General features: G+C 38.9%; 1 protein-coding gene across 1 annotated transcript in view; it reads left to right on the top strand.

The window, feature by feature from the left end:
* LOC127968890 (serine protease HTRA1B) overlaps positions 1–24472 on the top strand; it is a 433724-nt gene that overhangs the window by 166379 nt on the left and 242873 nt on the right. The gene's annotated exons all lie outside the window — the stretch shown is intronic.

The raw sequence follows: 24472 nt of genomic DNA on the forward strand, positions 1-24472 counted from the left end.
TTTGAGGTCGCATCAGGTTCCCTACCAAAGCACCACTGATACAGACTTTCCAGTGTCCTGCATAAGTCTACTGACCCCCCTGTTAGAAGATAGGACAGGGCAATCACGGCTGTTCTTGCACAACTCACTCAGTAAGGCCGGTGACACACTGGATGCATGGCGTAAGCATCTCAGCTGCGTGGCGTGTCCGTTTTTAATTCGGCTCCCATGTTAACAGGTTAGAGCTTGCAGACTGCCTGCATGACACACGCGTCAGCCACGCGGAAAACGCGTACATGCTAGAAATAGAACGGACGCCTATTTTTCATGCGACGCTCAAGCGTGTTGGAAGCTAAATAGAATAGGAAATGTATATGTCATTTTGTACACAAATACATATTAATTGATGACATTTCGATGTTTGAAAGTCTATAGGTTGACATAAATTCAGATATACATGTAATTTTAAAAAAATAAATAAATAAAAATCGATTTTCAAATATTGCACCTGTCAAACATAGTCTATTTTGCTGCCAATACTGTTGACGGTGTCCTTTTATCAGTAGGCTTTATATTTATGCTCAACATAAAGTATAGATATTGTTGTCGTGAAGACAAGAGCCGGGTTTGTCGGCGGCCTCCCTCTATGTCACCTAAAGCAGCAGCAGCAGCAGCCTGCCAGCACCGCGTCAGGCACGATTCTGGTGTGTAAAGACACAGAAAATGTGACACAGCTGCTACGCAACTGACAGGCAGCAGAAACGCACGCTCATGCAAGGCAGCCAGTGTGTCACCGGCCTAAGACTTGGATAACACTGGGAAAGTGTGCCCTTTCAACTTAAAGTCACATCCTCCACAGGGAAGTTCTAAGTGAAATTTACACATAAGGACTAACCCCTATGGAGCCTTACTGTGTATGAGAGTCTCTGGGGTGGCTCAGACCCAGTTAGGGTGGCTAAACCTTTGCAGAAATGGCAGAGCGGACTATACCGTGGAGGAATACATAAATGGGATCCCCTCAAAGTCACTACATATGGGCACCCAGTCTACCTCATGTTTCAAGAATACAGTGAATGAAGGAATTTAACAGGGTTTGCCCAACGGGGAAGTTGCTTTTTTGGCACCCTGGGTTTGAGGTTAGAAGACAAGAGGATACTGACTCAACACAAAAGCTTATGCCCCATGTTACACCCCATTTTAATAGTGTGAGACACTAATTAGTGATGTTACTGGGATTCCGGCCAAAGCCAACAGATCACCAAAGACAACATGTAAGTTTAAACAATTTAATAAAGAAGAGTGAAGTATAAGGAGTATTATCTTCCGAGAGGCCCAAGGCCAAAATAACAAACAAAAAACTAATAAAATAAAATATATAAATGACATAATTATAAAGAAAAAACTACAAGTGAACTTCCCTAACACCCTAAATGAAAACACATTGCAAAATTAGATCAAAATAAATGGCACACCCCCACTACACTCTAGGATTTTTTCTTAGGATAAACAGAATAAATTGTGAATAGATAACAACAAACAGTTTCCACAAAACTGTTGGTAATCTGTTGATGGAGGTGGCATACAGACCTCTGCATGCCACAGCAGCAAACACCAAAGTGAGCTCACCATATTTTGGTAGTGCCGTAAAGTCATCCGCTTCTGGATCCACCAATCAAATTCCTTGATGAACAGCCAATCCCTGCAGACACACTCATGTACACAAAGCAAGACACACAAGAGCAAAGACCACTGTCCTGCATTTGAATGAACTCCATCCCAAGAAAAGAAATCCTCTGCAAAGGGGAGAGGGCTGCCTCAATGACTTTTATAAAGACATGGGGAGACAGCTTTGACTGAGGCTCCTGCTTATTTGTCTGAGCTGATTACTTTCCGACAGTCATCTAGGTCTTTTAGATCAACAAATTTGTTGTTTTATACTGTCCCACAAACTCATTTAAAGCTGAAAGGGGATCAGGCCTTTGCTGTTGTAGGTCCAAGGCTTAGGAATAGCCTACCATCTGAGATTAGAGAGATTACATCCACAAATGTTTTCAAAGCTTGGGTTAAAAATTATTTATTGTCATTAGCTTTCAAGGAGTTGGGATAGCATCTGTGTTTTTATTTGGATTGTGTGTGTTTTATGTATTGTATGTAGCTGTATGTTGGTTGTGCAACACTTTACAGGTGCAGTTGTAAAGTGCTTTTCTAAATAAAAAGAATGATTGAATGAGGTGAACTCAAAAACCGAATATGGCTTTCCTGGACCACAAGCATGGGCATCACATGACCCAGTGAACGCACAGTTACCTTCGTCCCCCGAAGCATGAGGTCAGTTGCATCCAGCATAGAGGGCTCAGGACACAGTGAAGGTTGCCAATCTAGCTTGACCCTCTTAATAGCCCGGGCAAGTATAGCCATCATCTCCGGGTCAGACTCATCCCAGAGAGATTACCCATGCTCATAGCCAGCTAGTCCAGACCTCTGTAAATATTTCAGGTTCAAATATAAAATTTGATGTTCTTTATAAAAGTTGAGTCAATAATGCCCTCCTAAAATGTCTCTTTCTAACATGCCCTCACGTCTACGTCAAAATGTGGGAACATTTACATAACACTGACCAAATTTTCACACAAAGAAAGAAGGCATAACTTTTATTCTTGCTATTGCTGTCGCCATGTTGTGGAGTCGCTGTGTGTTTTACTGTGAAAGTTTGGCCTTCCAAAAGAAGACACAACTAGAAATCAGTAGTTAAGATGTATTAACAGCAACTAACAGAGCAGTTCAACCCTAATATTAAGATTTTATGGAGGACAAGGAGTATATAATGAACCAGTTGCCTACAATGCATCTGTGCCACAAAGGCTGTTTCCATAAAGTTGGGCAGTTCCAACTTTGCAAGGAGAGTCTGGCTCTTCTGACTAACAGCCTGTAAGTACATTCTTTATATTTAAATAATTTGGCACGGATGATTCAAAAGTGATTTTTTTAGCAGTGTACAGTGGAGCTTGTTTTTGTTGTTTCTCCGATCACAAATACAGACATTATTTTAAGTTTACTAAGCATGATACGCAACACTTAACTCATAATAATCAGTAATTATGTCCTCACTGCATGTGTAGTGTACGTTATTTCTCTGGCTGATGACTTGACCCAAGTAAGAACGGTACATCGTTCCTTGATTAAGGATCGATTGGGGTCAGAGGTCCTGGATGAATGTGAGCACAGATCAGCTCCAGAGAAGAATCCCCCTTCTCTGGAGGAAAGTTCCCTTCATCTGTAGGAGGAAGATGTTGATCTGGTGAGGGTTGTTAGAGTAGGTGTTGGGAGCCCCGAGCTTGGTGCAAGCAGAAACCCCTGTGTGTGTTGAGAGAGAGGTAAGGCCTGGACTAGTCGACTAATACAGGTTAGAAAGACAAGTCGAGTTATGGCGGGCCAGCATTCTAACGTGAATCGCCTCCTTAGGCCAGCGGTTGGGCCAAGTGGGGCAGTTAATGCAGTCATGGCAGCCTTTAGACTGTTCGCACTGTTGTGCGTTGCCGCAACGTTCCGCCTTGCCTCATTTGCGCCTGCTTGACCAGTCTACATCCAGTGAACTGAGTTTAGTCTGCGTGGCCGTTTGGTCACCTTCACACTGTTTAAACTGGGAGATTGTGTTTGTGGGGTTGTATGATATAATTGGATTGTTGTGTGAATGAATTCATAATTTGATGCAAGTTGTGTGAGTGCGTTCATTTATTGTTGGAAGTGTGTGTGCATGAGAAATAAGTATTAATGCTTGTGAGTTTGCGTGATCCTATGGAGTGATGTGTGTGTGTGTAATTTTTATGGGTAGGTGATTGAATTGGTGGTTTTGTTTTTTGTATTTCTTTGATCAACTTTGTATCTTTTTTTTGTGTATTGATTTGTGATATTTGACTGTATTTCTTTTTGTGTTTTATTGAGTTGATTTGTGACAATTTGATTGTATTCTTTTTATCTTGTGTTTATTGATCTGTAACAATATGATGTTAATTTATATATTTTTGTTGGATTGGCTAGGAAGGAGTGCTGACCACTCTAGGTCCAAGTTAATGGGTTCACTTGTTCACTGAGTGATTTAATTCTTCTTAATTTTCCGTCACCTGAATGCACCTGTGCTTGTGGTGCAGTGAGTACATCAGTGTACGTTTGAAGTGTGTAGTGAAGTGGAGCTGGGTAGGTTTGTTATTTCTCCTCGCCATCTAACAGGTTACCTTTTGATTGTATGATTTTGTTTATTTCCTTTTAGTTTTAATTTAAGCCATATTAAGCCTTGTGTGCTGAAGTGTGTGTGGAGTTTTAATTAGTCATAATAAAGTGTTATTATTTTCTATATTCACGTCTCTGATCTATCTTTGTGGGAACGAACCTGTGTCCTTACTGGACCATTATTTCCCTCTGTGAAATTCCCAGGGTGTTGTATTTATAATTGAGTCTTGAACAACGAAACCCACCACTTGGGTGCCACACATGCAACAAAAGCCTCTGTTGTTATGGGTTTTATAGGTTTTGTCTCATCTAGTGATGTCCAGATTGCGAAGTAATCATTCTATTTAATTGGATCTTCTTAGTGAACCGGTCGAACCAGTTCAACAAATCAAACTGAATAGTTTGAAGCAGTTTGAGTCTCCAGTATGCACTAATCATTTTATAAACGTGCCCCACTCCCTCTGACACAAAATAAACAAATATCCTGAGTTATTTAGTTACTCCTAACAGTACATTGGCTGAACTGCTAAACAGATGATGGGATGTGCATGAGCAGAGCAGCTTGACTGAGTCTAGTCCTGCTGGGAGACGGCATCATGTTAGTGGCTTAACTTTTCTGTCACATGCTTGAGGCATTCAGCTAATCACAATGCCCTGGATAGCTGGCCAGTCAGAGCACGCCTTGCTTTTTAGAACTATGAGCTTTGTAAATATCAACATGTTTCAGAAAGACTGGGCATAGAGGAGTAACAATAATGTACATTATATTGAAAATAATGTTGTATTTTTTTTTACCTAAAATTGCATACAAATTGCATTACACCAAATACAAAAAATAATGCTATTTTTAGCAACTTCATAACTCCACATATGAGTGTATTAAGATAAGAATTACTTCTTGTCTATTTAACATTTTCGGCTTTTGTTTGTTTGAATAGCAATATCTGGCAACACTGCATCAAAGAAGGCAAACTAAATAAAATATCATAAAATTACCTGTCAAAAACAGTAGAATGTAACACTAGTACACAGATCTGTAGAACAATTAGAAAATAAAGAATGAAATGAAATGTGCTATGCAGACACCAGCCATGCTTTTTCCTTAAAGGGTTAGTTCATCGAAAAATCATAATTATATTAATAATAACTCACCCTCATGTTGTTCCAAACCTGTGAGACCTCCGTTTACACTGTTTAAGATATTTTAGATTTAAGTCTGAGAGCTCTCAGTCCCTCCATTGAAGCTGTGTGTACGGTATACTGTCCATGTCCAGAAAGGTAAGAAAAACATCATCAAAGTAGTCCATGTGACATCAGAGGGTCAGTTAGAATTTTTTGAAGCATCGAAAATATATTTTGTCCAAAAATAGCAAAAACTAAAACTTTATTCAGTATTGTCTTCTCTTCCGTGTCTGTTGTGAGAGAGTTCAAAACAAAGCAGTTTGTGATATAAAAGATGTACCCGGATCTTTTTGAACCAGTTCACCAAATTGAACTGAATCGTTTTACCTTTACATATTACCTGAAGATGACTTGAAAAAACACACAAACCATATGTTGTTGCAATTAGACTCCAGTTTGGACTTTCAGTGTGAGAGAACCGTCTGGCTTTGAGTATGAATGAAACATTTACTGCAGGGGAGTTTAGCATTTTGTTCACATAATTTTGGATGGGAATAAATGTCATGCATAGACTATCTTGTCTCTTTGCATTTAAATAAAGATTTATTCACACTAGTCCCTGAAAACCTCTACAGTCAAATGTTATTTTGTTTTGCAAAGCTTGCTGCTTAAGCTGTTGTGGTGTTAATTTATATTGTTTCTAGATTATTTTGAGTGTTTATTGTGTCAGATGCATTTGAAATAAGTTCTAAAAGCTTCATTGGCAGACTTCAAAACACACACACACACACACAAAAAAATAAGTTTTAATCCTGACAAAAAAAAAAAAAAAAAAAGACCAACTAACATTATTTGACTAATTTTAAGGAATAGCAGCTCGTGTGAGAGCATCGGCACACACAGAGAGACCAAGACGCTTGGATAACGGCCTGGTGTCAAGAAGTGCAGCAAAGAAGCCACTTCACTCCAAGAAAAACATCAAGGACAGACTGAAATTCTTCAGAAAGTACAAGGATTGGACAACAGAAGACTGGTGCAAAAGTTATTTTCTCTGATGAAGCTCCCTTTCAACGGTTTGGTACATCTGGAAAATCGATTGTTTGGAGAAGAAAAGGAGAGCACTACCATGAGTCCTTTGACATACCAACAGTGAATCATAGTGAGACCATCCAATTTGTGGGGTTGCTTTTCAACCAAGGGAGTGGGCGTTTTCATAATTCTGCCCAAAAACACTGCCATGAAATGATATCATAATGTCCTGCAAGAGCGAATTCTTCCAACGATCCATGAGGAATTCGGTGATGATCCATGCATTTTCCAGTCACTGCGCACTCACTATGTGCCCATACTGTGATCTCACGATGTGTATCATTTTGTTAAACTCATTCTGTTAACTGTGATCTAAAAGTTCTCTAATATTGGTTAGTATTATCACAAACATGTAGAATTCATCTTTTATTTCCTTCAAAGTATTTCTACAATTTGGTTACCTTGTGTATTTTGATTAATTTTCAGTTTGGTGTTCGCATTTGACAAACACTACAATTTAACAGATAGATTCTTCTTCTGGTGTTGTTTTGGTGACTCCTTTTCAGTTCTTAACTTCGATTTGTTGGCATCCAGTGAATTGGTGCATTACTACCACCTTCTGTTCCGGAGTTTGGATCAGAAAATAGGTTTACAGACTAAATCCCGACACACATATACCCGCACGTACACCTCACTGCCCTGCTTTATAATAATGATAATAATAATAATACTTTAAGCTTCCTCATTATTCCTTTTACTCATCATATCCTATAAAAATCAGGTAATTTTTAAAAAGTTTATAAGAATTCTGGTCTATTCCCTATGCTCTGTACTCAATAATCCTTTTGATGTTTGATCCCTCAACGAATTGATCTTTAAGCCTGTTCATGCACAGAAGTAACCAAACTGAATCGAGTTTTAGTTTCGGGCTGATGATGCAAGACACACAGCCGAAGTTTGCTGACCCGTTCGTTGATCCATTGATAAATACTATGTTATTAAAACCTTTAAATTCTTGTCATCACTGATGACCGCATGGGCAGCGCACCAACACTGAGTTCAAATCCTGGCTCCAGGACCTTTCACAATCCCACCCCTCTCTCTTTCCACTTATCTTCTTGTCAGATCTAAACTGTCCTATCATAATAAAGACAAACACACACACACACACACACACACACAAAAAAAAAAAAAAAACTTGCTAAATAATTTATGTAGAGAAATTTTAAAAAGGAATAATAATGAGTTGATGTCTCTATATACTCTAGACATGTAGAACATACAAGTCTCTGCATCAATATATGCATGTTGTAGGTGCGAAATTTTTAGCAATCTTATCCAAGATTATATTATTCCCAGTGAACGATATTTGAGCTGCTTACTTACAACATGCTCAAAATTTAATCCATAATCATCTCACATATTATTCACACTGTGTGTATTTCAGTATGAGGATCGTTTGAGTTCACAATGAGCTCACATATTACTTACACTGTGAGGATCGCGGTATGAGGATCCTTTGAACTCAGAATGAGCTCAGGGATTGCTCACACTGTGAGAATCGTAGTATGATAATCGTGTGAGTTCACAATGAGCTCACGTATTACTCACACTGAGGATCATAGAGCCAATGAAAGCCTTATTTAAACTTATATGCTTACCACTCTTTTTCAGTATACCATAGAAACATGTGGAAAAAAAATATCTACAAATACTGAAGCAGCAAACTTTGCAAAACACAAAATGTATGTCACTGACAAAACTTTTGGCCATTGCTGTACATGGATTGAAATTAGATATCATTATTTGTTTTCCAAAGTTGAATAAATCGTAAGGATTTGAACTGACAGTTCTGTGAGTAAAAGATTATTTCAGAATTTTCAGGTTTGAGTGAATTATCAATTTTTTAGTTTATGTCTCATCTGGTCCTTCTCTTTCATATTTGGTTTTCGTTTAACCTTATACTCTGACACCTGTCACACAAGAAGAAGACACAGCACCCGCAGCTACTCTGAGGAGAGCTGTGTTTATCAGAGTAAGTTGTTATTATTTTACTAGTCATAGACTGGGAAATATTATATAACCTATTAACAGCGGTTTTCTGTGTTCATATACTTAAGTAAAGGGTGATTATTTTAATAAGTACCGCGTTTTCTTTACTCGTCTTATTTTTGCATTTGCAATCAATACGGCCTGTGCATAGTAACACTTCATTTATTTCTTTGTTCAAATCTGTGAACAGTTACACGATTAAAATGGATCTTGAAAAACTGAGCGACCACATTGCTACATTAAACTCTGTAAAATGTTAAGTTGGTCACAGTGTCATGCACTTAATGCCTCATCTGTGGTCATTCTTCAATAAGGTTCATTAGTTAACATTAGTTTATTACATTAGTTAACATATATAAATAACATTAATAATAATGAACAATATTTCCACAGCATTTATTAATCTTAGTCCATGTTAATGTCAGCATTTACTAATGCATTGTTAAAATCACAAGTTGTGTTTGTAAACATTAATGTACTATGAACATGAACATTGAATAACTCAATTTTTATTAACATTAACAAATATTAATAAATTGTGTAATAAATGTATTGTTCATTGTTCATTCATGCTCGTTAATACATTAATGTTAACAAATGGCATCTTATTGTAAAGTGTTACCATTAATATTTATTCATCATACTGTTGAACTTGACAGTATTTTCTCTCTTGTTATTTAATAAGTGCTTCAAAGAAGACGGAGAAAGCCAGAGTCTTGTGCCCTGCATTTATCAGTATCAATATTATGCTTGCTGGGTGAAAAAGAAAAACTCAATGAACAAAGTAAAAAATAATTTCACTGATATCTTCCCCACCCCAAGGTTTCTATAGATATCACGATATATCGACATTGTGAATTCTTATGGCCACAATAACCATGATATGAAAAATCTAATATCGTGACAGCCCTAATATATACAGTGTATACGGAAAGTATTCAGACCCCCTTAAATTTTTCACTCTTTGTTATATTGCAGCCATTTGCTAAAATCATTTAAGTTCAGTTTTTTCCTCATTAATCTACACACAGCACCCCATATTGATAGAAAAACACAGAAGTGTTGCCATCTTTGCAGATTTATTAAAAAGGAACTGAACTGAAATCTCACATGGTCTTAAGTATTCAGACCCTTTGCTCAGTATTTAATAGAAGCACCCTTTTGATCTAATACAGCCATGAGTCTTTTTGGGAAAGATACAACAAGTTTTTCACACATTGTTGAGCTGAATCTCAGGAATGAGTCCAAGAACTACATTTCCCAGAGTGCACCAGCAGCAGCAATCTGGCTGCTTGCCACCTGTTGTCATTTTCACTGATTTGGAGCACCTGTTTAAAACCTGGAGTTCCTCAGTCATTCAGACAAACAAACTTCACTGAGAAGACACTCCAAGTTCATTTGTAGGTTTAGTCCAAAGACGCCAATGGTCAGTGAAATGTTTTATTTGCTTTCATGGTGTTTGGAATGCTGTATAACATGTTGAAGCTTTGTTTAATTGTAATTTAATTGCTGTGTAGATTGTTTAAGTGAAGCATTGCAGCATTGACTTGTTGAATGTGTTCTTTATTCTATGTAAAGGCTGAAATGACTAATTCATCATAGAATACATACAATGTTTAATTAAACATGTTAACAATTAAATTCATTATAAATGTTAATTGAAGTGTTTAATTGAAATGGTAACATTTTGTTCTCTGTTCTTAAAGGTTTACAACCTAATTTAACGAACAGACCAATCAACTGACAAAGCCAAAATAAAAATAAATTGATTGAGCTGGAAATTTGAGTCGTCCATTTGTCCTTTGGAACTTGAACAAGAGTAGAACTTGACACACATGGATTCGGGGATCCTCTGCCATTCCTCCTTGCAGATCCTCTCCAGTTCTGTCAGGTTGGATGGTAAACGTTGGTGGACAGCCATTTTTACATCTCTCCAGAGATGCTCAATTGGGTTTAAGTCAGGGCTCTGGCTGGGCCATTCAAGAACAGTCACGTAGTTGTTGTGAAGCCACTCCTTCGTTATTTTAGCAGTGTCCTTAGGGTCATCAGACCAGAGAATCCTTCAGGTGTTTTTTAGCAAACTCCATAAGGGCTTTCATGTGTCTTGCACTGAAGAGAGGCTTCTGTCGTGCCACTCTGTCATGAAGCCCTGTTTGGTGGAGGGCTGCAGTGATGGTTGACTTTCTACAACTTTCTCCCACCTCCTGACTGCATCTCTGGAGCTCATCCACAGTGGTCTTTTTGGTTCTTTTTTTACCCCTCTCACCAAGGCTCTCTTAGGAACCTTAAGTGCAGCAGAATTTTTTTTTGCTAGTAATTGCTAATTACTACTTTGAAATAGAAAAAAAATGTAAAGCCTGTATTAGAAATTGTGAATCTAAATTTAGTAAAATAAAAATAGTGCACATTTCATTTATCTATTATAACATTTATGTTTTGTTTGCTTGGCTGTTTACTTATAAAAGTCCAGAAACTTAAGTTTTTCGTCAGGTGTCTTTTTTTAATTATATGATGTCATTGAGTTGCTGTTTTGCTGCAAGCCAATCGCTGCATTGCTGATCGTGATTTCGAATATTGATACATAACCCCTTTTGAACCAACCCATGAATGCACAATTATTTCAGATAACTCAATCCAGCCATACTAATAATCAACAGCAGTAGCGTTCGAAGAACCGAATTAGCCAGGTCCTGATTATCGCGATGACATTATCTTGGATGTGACATTTCATTTCAGATGTAATAAGCGATGTACGAAGAACAGACCACTGAACAGTTTGCTTGTCTGCTCCACCTGCGTTTCCATCCACCCCATTCTCAAATCTCTTGCATTGGTTACTCTGACTGATGCGGTTTTATTAACAAGGTTTGAGAGGAGCACGATCAGATAATCAGCCAATCTGACACAGGTGTAACCTGTTTAGCTAATCATCCTAACTAGCACAATATGTATATATACACAGCCTACTTCTATTATATGGCAGTTTTCAGACATCCAGTTTCATTCGACTGCCGAAAAATATCTGAACTTAAGCTCTTCCCATCTGACAAGAAGCTCAAAGGCACCTTCTTCTCAAGCCACCAGCTTTAAGGTACCTTCTTCTGATGTCATCGGCTCAAAGGCACATCCTTCTGCTGGCTCTTAGGCGCTTCCTCCTCTGCCTTGTTCCACCACTAAGCCCCGGGCCTTGGCGCACTGGCGAAGGCCCACAGAGCCCGCTTCTCACACACCTAAGCCACAAAGTCTCCTTTCACTTCCACCATCAAGACAGTCGTCACAATCCCCAACATCTTCATATGCCTCGCCTTCACCATCCAACCTTGCCATTGAAAAATGGACCATCCCAGGATTGAGACAAGCACTGTAAATCTCTGAAGTTAAGTTTTCTAAAAAAAAATTAGCAAAGCTCAACATTATGATCTTTACATCTCTCTGGAAAATACTAATTCAGCAACCTTCAAATAGATAACTAAAGCCTGCAAGACTAAAAGTTATGTCTCTCTGACATCATCTTTCAGATCAAGTTCCTGCTCCCCTCAATTGTCAAGACGCAGCTGGCCATCAGCAAGCCTGGGCCATGCCCCAAACTCAGTCTCACTGCATCCCTCCTCTTCTCAATCAATCACTGTGGTGCCTTCAACTACTGTACTGCAAGCATCATCACCCACTGGCATGGCTTTCCAACCTCCTATCCTTACCACTCCTTCTACCTCTGGCTGCAGATGCTAGCGTGAGGCTGCCTCCAATAGCCGCTCAAGCTAAGCCATATTTTATTTCCCTTCCGCTATTCCTTTTCTCTTTCAATGGCCAGCAGCCCTCACTGCAGATGTACGAGTAGGGCATCATCAGCCAGCAATGCAAGTTTACTAGCTTCCTCTCTCATTTCATTCTTTCTCTTCCTACGGGCTTGCCCAAGCACCAGGGGCTAAATCGTGCCTGAGGCTGCTTCCGCAAATGGTTACAGCCCCTCCTTATTTTCCTTCTAACCCTTCTATCCAATCTAAACCTCAGTAAACTTTATTCACAGCAGCCTCTCTGGCAACCCCACTGAATGCTGCTGCTCTAGAACCATCACCTGTATACCATAAAGTCTTAGATTCTTGCAGGTGCGGATGTTGATCTCTCATCTCTCCTCTCTCTGCTACCTCCAATCAAATCTCATAGACAGATAGATTCTGGATATTTCTCTGTAACATTAAAAAATGTTGGAACCCATTTCTACACACACAATTTATTTTCATTCCACATCGTGATTGGATCTCAGTGTGAGGTAAACGTCACACTGATGTCAAGTCTGAACCATAGCATCCAGTCCCAGTGGAGCTGAATGAACTAGAGAGAACCAGAGGGGACATTGCGATGTCTCCTGAGTCACAAAGAGGTCTACCTGAGCCTGGCCAAAACTCTCCATATCTGCTTCACCACCTCGAGGTGAAGCATTAATTCCCCAGGTATCGGCCCCTATTTCAACAGGACGTCTCCTCCCATACTGAGATATCCAGGAATGTATACTGCTCTGAGTGAGAGGAGTTTGTCCTGGGACAACACAAGGACTTGGTGCACCAGTACAAGGGTTGCGAACGCAGACCGCTCTGGTGGTTGATGTAAGAGACCACTGATGTGTTGTCGGTGCTAACCAAAACATGGTGACCTCTCAGGTCTGGGAGGAAGTGTATCAATGCTCGATACACAGCCAGCATCTCCAGACAATTGATATGCCATGTCAGATGGCGACCACTTTACAGACTGAGGAAAGGGTGGCCACTCATGAACGCACCCCAGCTGGTGAGGAATGTATCCATCCAGTTACACGGTGACGAGGAGCTCCTAGAACCTTTCCCCCTGAAAGCAAACCTCCAAAATCTTCCTGTGTTGGGGAAGGATGGAGACATATTTGAGATATATTGTGACAAACCAGTCCTTGGACCTGATTTGAGATGCAACATGCATGAGCATGTTTTGAGCATATTTAACTTCAGTTGCATGCCTGACACAGATCTATGATTGGATGCAACCAACAACTTGGAACTATGAAATTACGGCTGTAAAACCTGGATTCCCTCTTGTGAGGAGGGATCAACCCGATGGCCTACTTCCTTAATAGGGTATTCACTTCTTGTTCCATAACCAGAGCCTGCTCGGGTCTGAACAATGTCGGAATTACCCAGTTGAATCTTGGAACTGAATTCCATCCAAACCCACAACACTTTTAATGGTTCTTTGGCACTGACATTGTACCTCCAGGAGCTACAGCAAAAAAAAAAAAAAAACAGTAATGGCAGAAAGCTGATTCTCAGTCAAAGCTGTGTATATGCTAAGGACAGAGGGCATCACAAATAGGGTTGGTTATCATTTGAATTTGAACGATTCCGCTTTTGATTCCGGTTCCTAAGGATTCTCGATTCCGATTCTTTTAAGACAAAGGGGGGACTCTCCCTTCGGATGCAACAAGAGTCCCTCATCTGGTGGTTGTCCTTGTGCTCTTTTTGCGGCATGTAGGGCTCGCCAGTTCAACGCTGCGAGCCACAGCTCCTGTCGAGCGTTACACAGGTTCTCCTGGTTGCCTTGTCCCCTTTTTCGTTAAAAATTCTAACCAATATTTTTAATAGCACACATTTTGAGGAGCAACCAACGAATTTCACTCTCTGGCTGCTGTCCCATGCTTATAAGCTTATCTTGGGGAGTTTTCTGGGTTCTGGCTATATTCCGGGCTTGGAGCCCTCCACCAGGACAGCATGCCAAAATATGCTTACTATTTGCTCATTCAGATTATATGTAAGGGTGATCTCATGAAGTGATGTTTAATTAACAAAGTTTGGGAGGTGCATGATCAGATAATCAGCTAAAGTTGCGGGCTAGTGGTTAGAGAGTGTTAGTGGTTCCTTACCCTAAGGTTGTGGGTTCGAATCTCTGGCCGGCAATACCACGACTAAGGTGTCCTTGAGCAAGGCACCAAACCCCAACTGCTCCCTGGGCGCCGCAGCATAAATGGCTGCCCACTGCTCCAAAGCTGTGTGTACACTTTGGATGGGTTAAATGCAGAGCACGAATTCTGTGTAAGGGTCACCATATTTAGCTGAATGTCACGTCACTTTTTAATTTAGCACAGGTGTAACCTGTTTAGCTAATCACCCTCGTGTATGTATACACAGCCTATTTACCTCTATTCTACAACAGTTTTAATGTTTGCTTATGTAATGGAATGTATGCAAAATATGCTTACTATTTGCTCAGTCAGATTATATGTAAGGGTGAACTTGTGAAAAACCATTTGGCAGATATAATTATAATAAAAACAGGGCCATAATAAAAATCAGCTGCCAGGCCACCTGGAACTCTTCTGGTTCTCCTGATGGCAAGTCTGCATCGGAGCATGGCAGTCAGATACAATTACTGCATGCCAGTATGCATTGGCTCATTTAGTTACACTCAAAATAGATTGGTCTCTCTCGCAAGATTCCTAGTTCGTTATTCATTGACATGATATCGAATTGACCATCAGGAAAGAGAACCAAACAACACTGAGAAACCCAAAAGCAAGCTTTGATTTGGCATAATTATCAATATAGTAATTTTTCTCTAGTCTTACCCCACTCAAAGTTTTTCTCGACTTGTTTTTGTACACAAACCTCTTGAATTAACAGTTCATCTGAGGAATATTACATCTAATCACTGTGTCTGTAGTAAAGTAAAAAAAAAAATGTTTTATTACATTCCTATATTTTTCTGTATGCAGGTGAAAGTGTTGTTGATGAAGCATCTTACATTTGTTGGACTATTTTTTTAGGTGGGTGACCCTGGACCACAAATCCAGTCATAAGTAGCATAGGTATATTTGTAGTAATAGCCAAAAATACATTGAATAGGTCAAAATGATATTTTTTTATTTTATGCCAAAAATCATTAAGATATTAAAGGGGTCATATGACATTATTAAAAAGAATATTATTTTGTGTATTTGGTTTAATGCAATGTGATTATGTGGTTAAAGGTTCAAAAACATTATTTTCCACATACTGTGCATTATTGTTTCTCCTCTATACCCCGCCTCTCACTGGGCTGAAAAGGAGGTGTTCACTGATTGGCCAGGTATCCAGTCCATTGTGATTGGCCAAATGCCTCATGCATGTGAGGGAAATGTTATGCACCTTACCATACTGTGATGCTGTGTGTCCCAGCGTGATTAGACAAAACCAATAAAACCCATTACAAAAGAGGCATTTGTTGCATCCAGTGACAACGGCAACAGTGAGAATAAAAGTTACACATTCTTTCTTTGTGTGAACATTTGGACTGTGTTATGCAAATCTTCCCACATAGTGATGTAGAGATGTGGGGACTTGTTAGAATGAGTCGTTTTAGGGGGTGTGGTTGAATCTTAGTTTTTATAAAGAATATCTCTTTGGATTTTAGTCTCTGCAACTTTACAGATCTTCTTTATGCACCAAGAGTTTGTAAGGAAAAACTTAAATCGCAATCATCTTCCATGAAGATGTTCTGGAAATTTAATACCATAAATATGTCAACTGAATTTTTGGCTAGTGATATGCATTGCTAAAAACTTAATTTGGACAACTTTAAAGACTTCTTTTTTTAGATCCAGATTTATTTTATGAATTTTTGCTCCTTCATATTCCAGATTTTCATATAGTTATATCTCAGCCAAATATTGTCCTATCCTAACAAACCCTTATGACTGGTTTTGTGGTCCAGGGTCACATATATAAGCAGTGTTGGGCAAGCTACTTGGAAAATGTAGTGAGCTAAGCTACCAGTTACTCTACAGTAAATGAAGCTTCACTACACTGAAGCTACCCCCCTGGGAAATGTAGCAAGCTAAGCTACACCAACAGGAGCTTGCTACATCTAAGCTACTTTTAAAATTACATTTTTATGTTGAACACATTTTATTACAAGTCAATGCTATCTCAGTGCTTAAAACTGTCAGTCAAACAGATAGGCAGGTGTAATTGTTTAGTTTAATAGTTTTTTGTGATCCTTATCAATTTGGCAACAAACACAATCAAAATACATGTAATTAACAATGTGCGCACAAGTAAGTGTATGCACCTGTTGCATGGGCATGCTTAATATACTTTAGGCCTTTGCAGAACAAAATGCAAGACCTCCAAACAGTAAAAAAAAATGGCCAGGCTGGACCCTGATAATTTTTACAAGCAGCATCTGAAAACATATTTTCTCTCGGTCAGTGTCATGTACTTGTCGAGGTACGGCCACGGCGACTCACTCCTCTGGATTAACTGTTCTCCGACCTCATCCTATACCATCATTTCATCAACTAATTTTTTGCGTGACTGGCCAAGGAGTGGTACCACCCGGAGCAGAAGGTGGCGGTAATGCATCATAAAGATGGTTGGTTGCTATCCACCGTAAACACGAACAAGATGAAGTAGCGCTGTCGCGTCTCTACTGATCCAGGATCAGCGATCTTAGCAGTTGTATTTACCGATTTGAGTTTGAGCTTCAGAAATGCTTGTGAAAATGTAGCTTGTGTGGAAGCTACCGCACTACTTGGTAAAAAAAAAAAGAGCTTCGCTACTGAAAAGCTATTTGATTCAGAAAGCAGCGAAGCTACTACCAAGCTACTGAGAAATGTAGTTAAACTAGTAGCTTCGCTGCTTGTAGCGACGCTACTGCCCAACACTGTATACAAGTACATGACTTTCCCTAGTGACCAGTGGCTGTGTTTTTGAGTTGTAAGCTCTTGTTTTTTTTCTTCCATTTTTCTCTCATACATCACTTGGGACTGATCACATTGGGTGGCTGGGTGTTCTACAGTCTCCATTTCACACAGCACACTGCAAGTCTATTGTTGATATTTCTATCAAATGAGCTTTGTTGAATCCTTGAAAGTAATCTGGTACTTGTGAACACTTGTAAAGTCTTGAATGTTTCTCTCCAATTTTTGTATTCTTGTTGCTTCTGCCATGTCAATCAACCAGACTAAACTCATACATTTGTGCTGCATGAAAAATCCTTACATATACTCACTTTTATGTGCTTAAACCCTACTGAGAATACTGAAAACTAAATTAATAAGATGATTGGTACGATTTACTGCAGGCAAAGTGTTTGTTATGCAGTCTGGAATCTGATACGTTCATGTGCAGTACCTGTGAACATAAGTTGATAGTAGTTTAGTAGTTTATTGTATTTGTTGAAGGCATTCCTCCTCATCAATGGTATTTTATATAATGGCTGTAGAGCCCAGTCCTTGATCTAAAAATAGTATTGCATGTCGGACATGTGAAGGCTGTGGCATATTTGAGGGAAGGAATGGTTGCAGGTCTCCTTAGTATTTTTAGCTGTTTCTTCTTGTTTCTCAAACCTGCTCTATTCCTCTGAGGCAGAGATGTCATCAGGTAGAATTGTTAGCTGCTGCTTCTTTCACTCACAAGAGTCAATTCTACTGTGGCAGAGAGAGCTCAGCACATTGCATACGAAAAAAAAAAACACCTGCAAATTAAGAAAACATCAGCATCTGTTTGACAGCACATGTACTGCAAATTCTCACATCACAACCAAACCAGAAACAAATACAAACACACAAATACACTTTGACCACATCAGAAATGTTTAAAGGGGTCATATGATGCAATTTCAAGTTTTCCTTTTTCTTTGGAATGTTACAAGCTCCTTGTGCATAAATAATTTCTACCAGAAAGACTCAGGAGATGAGATAAAACTCAAGAGTATTTATTTACAAAACCAATTCAAAGAACAGAATTACCTGGTGGTGGTGGGGAGGATGGAGGAAAACAATACGGCAGTATCTGCAGTTCAACCCAAATATATGTGTAACACATTTTATGGAGGATGAGCACTTTTTACTGTGAGAGTAGCCTACAATGTTATGTTTTATTACCATATTTCAGGAGGTGCATGCGCAGATAATCAACACAGCCAATCCACTATCAATAACCACACCGTCCATCCAACCACCTCGAAAAAGAACCACACGCAGATAATCAATGTTATCTGCATTAAGCATCAGTAATCACATCATCTTTCCAACCACCACTATAAATAATCATAGCAGCCTTACATTCATTCTCTCTAGTCTTTCAGCATCCCTCCACCACCCCTACTCCTCACAGTCAACGCATTCCGTGGTGGGGGGGGGGGGGGGGTCACTCAGCGTTCGGGCCGATGCTGAGCTCGGAGACCTTTCCCTGGGAAGCACACCAATGCTATTCTTTTCACTTTACTATCTGCAAGGTGAACTCATGAAATCGGTGTCTGTTTCTATAAAGTGAGACAGTTCTATATTTGCAAGGACAGTCTGGTGCTTCTGACTCACATTTTGTATGTTTACATATGTAAAGGATTTGCCACTGAGGATTCAAATGCAAGTTTTGAGCAGATCACAAATGCAGAAATGGTATTATGTCTACGCAGCTTGATAAGCAACGCATAATAAGACAGTTAAGTCATTATAATCAGTAATTATTTCCCCACTGAATGCAACAAATTCTTTGTTTATCTAAATGTGACATTAGTCACATTTAAATCTAGACTCAAAACTTGTCTGTTTAGCTGTGCATTTATTGAATGAGTGCTGTGCGATGTCCGAACCGATTGCACTGTATTTTACGTATTCACTGTATTTTATGTAAAATCATTTTCTATTTTTAACTGTTTTAAATTCATTTTAAATAATTCCATTTTTAAATAATTTCCAAAGTTTAAAAATGTATTGTTTTTATTTTTGTTATTATTTTTCTTCATGATTATTTTACATTATTTTATGTTAAGCACTTTGAATTACCATTGTGTACGAAATGTGCTATATAAATAAACTTGCATTGCCTTGCCTTGCCTAATGGTTTTTTATGTTTTTGGGCCGGGACACACTTTATCACAGAATGATGAGGGGCGTAACATTTCCGCCACACACCTGAATCATTCGTCCAATCACAACGCACTGGAAAGCTGGCCAATCAGAGCACACCTCACTTTTCAGTCCGATGAGCTTTGTAAAAAACGAAGCGTTTTTTCAGCAAGGTGGGCATAGAGAAGAAACAATAATGTAAAGTATGTGGAAAGTAATGTATTTTTAATCTTAAACCACATAAACTCATTTCACATTGTTTTGCTATTATAAATAAATAAATAAATAGAGTATGTATTATATTTGTTATTTTATAAAAATAAATACAATAAAAAAATGGTTACTACATAGTAAATTAACCACATTAACCATAGTTTGCAATGGTATTTGTATAACTGTGGTTATACAAATGGTAATCAATATATGGTGCCTAAACTTTTACTATAAAAAAAACATGGTTAATTTTTGTAAGCATTGTTGAGGTCCCCCATTGTAGTTTGTGCTATGTGCAGTGCTTTTATTGATATTTTATAAAAAAAAATATATATATATATAAAAATGGTTTCTGCATAGTAAATTAAGTATAGTTTACGATGGTATTTTACAACTGTAATTATACAAATGGTAATCAATGCGTGGTGACTAAACTTTTACTATAAAACCATGGTTCATTTTTGTAACCTTTTTTGGGGTCCCCCGTTGTGGTCTGGCTATGTGCAGTGCATTTTGGTGTTTGTGTTTTAAGTATTTGCAGTGCATTTCTGGTTGTGTTTTTAGTTTTATGATGTCAGCCCAGAAGTTGTCCATATATGTGACACAGTCAACACAGTCAATATATTACATATACTGTAGATTTAGTGTGTTACACAAAAGTGTCTTTTAATGTGAGACTTAATTCTGATTAAATTATGTTTATCTTTTGTCCTAATAGACAGAGAAAGATTTTTTTTTTTTTTTTTTTGGTAGAAATAAACATTGTTGAGGACAACCAATAAATTAAGTATTATTAAGTAATTAATAATGTTAATAATTATTTTATACATATTGAAGTAATATATTCAAATAAGTAACATGTCTTGCTTATATATTTATTAAATATATATTCCAATAAATACAATGTGTGATGGCCAAACATGTGGCCATATATTGACGGTAACATTGTACTCAGCCATTTATAACACAATTCGCTTTATATTACTTTATACGCTTTTAAGAGCAGTAAATTCTGAAACATGATGTGTTTGTTGTTTGTGAAATATACAATTTTCTTGAGGACATCTACTTTACTTGGTATTTAGTGCTATTTTCTGATGCAATTCTTGTGTGTTTGGAAACTTTGAAACATTTTGAAATGAAATAAGTACTGACAATTCACAAGTTTCAACATTTCTTTTAGAAAGAATATTTTCTTTTGAATACTGTAGCACCATCTCATGCTGAAATAGTTTTTCGTTTGATGCAGTATTTAAAACTCAGGTTTAGGGTCATGCAAAAGAACTGAATACTACACAGCAGTACAGTACTACACATTGAGAGTGAGCCATGTTTACAAGACAAGAACTCTTTGGCGTTAGATATATGCAAGAAATTAAATGCATTTAGGGTAATTTGCTACAAGGCATGCATGCAATCAATAAATAATTATTACAAAAACTGTTATATTTACATCATAATATCAAAGTAACTTTTTTTTTTCAGTAACATGTATTTCCTTGTAGCCCACCCTGAGATTTGTTGAACAGTAAACCTTCAAGTGTCAGATTTGTGAGCATTTTATTGATGCTGTATATAGTCAGAAAGACTCATGAGCACCAACCTTTTTATTTTGGCTATGTCATTTACTGTGTATATGTCAAAATGGGGTTAACTGTCAACTCCCACACTCATTAAAAAATACAAAATTTGCCACATTAAGAAGTGTTACAACATAGCAAGACAAGATCTATAGTATTGTGCACATAATTTATTGTTTCTCTGAAAAAAAAGTATGACTTATTATGCACAGTCATAGTTGTTTAATTTTGCTGAAGTGTGCATGTTAGAGATGCAATGAGATTAAATGGTGTTTGCAAGTAATCTTATATCATCTGACTTTTACTTTCACTCCCTTCTCTGTTTTGTCTTGTAGAACTAATCATCATATTAAGTCATCCTGCAATTAATTTCCATCATATCATCTGCTAATTTTCCAGGCCTGATCCACATGTGCAAATTCACCAAGGTCTTTTAAGCTATTTTCTATTTATTTTTTTCTCACACACTTCACACGACCATTAGATGCTCTGGGCTGCCTATATCTGTTATGCTCATGAATTCAGCTGCCAGGGATGTTTGCCTCAGAATCAGCGCTGTGTGAGTAATTATGGCCAGTCAGAACACATATCCTAATCCTATCTGGATTACATAAAAATGTCAGTGTTACAGCACTAGGAGCTGCTTTGTGCTACATTCAAAAAATATATACTTCAGAGACGTTTGAGATTTTGTCCCCCAGTGGGCCAGCATGCTGCAACGAAGACACTAACAAAGAGGACACTACACTTTGAGCAAAGCTGATTTCTTCTTTGACCATCGCAATAAATTCAGCCTAGACTGCTGAGAGTACTGTCAATCATCCAGGCAGGAGAAACAACATCAATGAAGGAGACAGAAACAGCAACGCAGGGAGAGATTTGTGCATGAGGATGCTATGTCTGCATAATTGGCATAAGCAGGGAAGATACACGGGCAGAGATGAAATGAATTAATGCCACTGCCTGTCTTGGAGAAATATGTTCCTGTGTTCTCTCACACACAAGATGTTGGTCACAGGTGTGGACTGACACAATAACGTCTCATATTGTGAGGGTCATTCATGAGTGACCTTTTCGAGAGGATGGTTACTAAGCGGAAAGATTGTCTGCAGGCTGCAAAGAAACTGCAATTCTCAGCCTGCATAATCTACTAGGCCAGTATTACTCCTCAAATCTATCATAAATGCAATTTTATTCAGTCCAGTTGAATTCATTTTTCATATACAGTATGTGTCAGATTTTTTATTGCTTAAAGAAATAGCTCAGACATAAATTAAAACTGTGATTATTTACTCATTTGTATTACTTAAATTTTCCATGGAACACAGCATGATACATTTAGCAGAATGTTCACACTGTTCTTTTCTATACAATAGAAGTGACAACAGAGCAACAAAGCCACTGAAATAAGAAATAGACTATTTGATATACAACAGCTTGTCGCTATAGGAGTTTCCTTAACTTCCACGTGGTTTCAGTTTGAATCACATTAGATTCATTGGTTTCTATGTAATTTTCCAAAAAAATCAACACTTTAAAACTGCAAACAAAATTGAAGTTACAAGGTCAAAAATCTGTCCGATAATGTTTTTGGTTGCTTGTTTTTTTTTGTTTTTTTTTTTAATCTTACTAGAATGCTGCAGCAATGAAAAATAATAATAATAACCCTAACCATTTTACTCTCAAAAGGGTTCAGAATTTTTTTTTTAAAGCAATTTTGAGAACCAGATGCACTAACTGTCACGGTTCATGAATCCATTGTTTCCTGCTCGTCTCTTGTTACGTCATGTTGATTGTTTCATGTGGGCGTTTACTGCACGCAATTCTAACTGCCTATTTAATGCCCTGACTTTCGTCTCTTGTTTGTCAGATCATTGTTAGAAGTCCGCCGTGAATCATGTCTGGTCTGTCCTGCTCTGCCTTTTGTCTCATGACTCTGTTCCGGTTTTTTGTTGTGGATTATTCGTCATCGCTTGGATCTTTCATCACTCTTCACCAATGCACTTAACTCACCACCTCACTGTCGAGTGCTGCCATCGAGGTCCCCGCGCCACCCACCGTCTACTGAAGCCTTTCTCATTGTTCTCTTAATAAATAAGTTACTTGCATTTTGCTTCCTGTCTTTCATCCCTAACAGAACGATCTGACCACCACATGGAAGCAGCGAGTAACCACTCTTCATCGCTGGAGGAATTCCTAGGCGTCAGCGTTCGACGGATGGATTCTCAGTAGAGGAATCTTTACGACATAGTTCGCACTGTACAGGCATTGGGGGCACAGGTGTCCAAGCTCACCCAGCAACTATAACTTCTGCGAGTTCCCACCGTTCCCTCCACACCACCAGAGAGCCCCTTCCAGCTGGAACCACGCCTTCCTGCTCCTGAACCATACTCTGGTGAGCCGAATTACTGCCGAGCTTTTCTAACACGATGCTCGATGCACTTTTCTGTTCAACCCGGAACATTCAAGAATGAACAAGCCAAAGTCGCATTCATATTGACCACCACATGGAGCAGTGGGAGCCATTTAATGCTGCGGCGCCCGGGGAGCAGCTGGGGGTTCGGTGCCTTGCTCAAGGGCACCTAAGTCATGGTATTGAAGGTGGAGAGAGAACTGGGGAGTGCATGTACAGTTCTCTCTCCACCTTCAATACCATGACTTAGGTGACCTTGAGCAAGGCACCAAACCCCCAACTGCTCCCCGGGCGCCGCAGCATTAAATGGCTGCCCACTGCTCCGGGTGTGTGTTCACAGTGTGTGTGTGTGTTCACTGCTCTGTGTGTGTGCACTCCGGATGGGTTAAATGCAGAGCTCAAATTCTGAGTATGGGTCACCATACTTGGCTGAATGTCACGTCACTTTCACTTTCATATTGATGTTTCTGACTTGGAGAGCAGCATTATGGGGGACGGCGTTGTGGGAGAACCAAAACCCATGCTGCGCCTCATTCTAGACGCTCGCCGCTGAGATGAAGCAAGCGTTTGATCAGGCAGTCGCGGGGAGGGAGATGGCCAGAATGCTTGCAGACATGGGACAAGAAGAGAGATCCGTTTCGGATTTCTTGATTGAGTTCTGAACCTTAGCGGCGGAGTGTAAATGGAATGAGGAGGTGCAGTGGGACATGTTCCTGCATGGGTTGGCTGACTGCATCCAGAGAGAGATCTATGTCTTGGATCTTCCGAATTCTCTCAATGAACTTATTGAGTTCACCCTAAGAGTTGATGCACAACTGTCCCAAGTAGATCGACGTACCCTAACCAGTAAGTATGAGACTACTATCGGGTGGGATCTCCACCAAGAAGACCTCATCATCATCTATGCTTCTCCAGGTAAGACTGAGCACACACCCACGACTGTCAAGAACTTCTGGACTCCAGGGGGGCTGAGGGTAATTTCATGGACCATGCACTTGCACACAT

The sequence above is a fragment of the Carassius gibelio genome, chromosome B12, assembly GCF_023724105.1.
Source record: "Carassius gibelio isolate Cgi1373 ecotype wild population from Czech Republic chromosome B12, carGib1.2-hapl.c, whole genome shotgun sequence".
NCBI lineage: Eukaryota > Metazoa > Chordata > Actinopteri > Cypriniformes > Cyprinidae > Carassius > Carassius gibelio.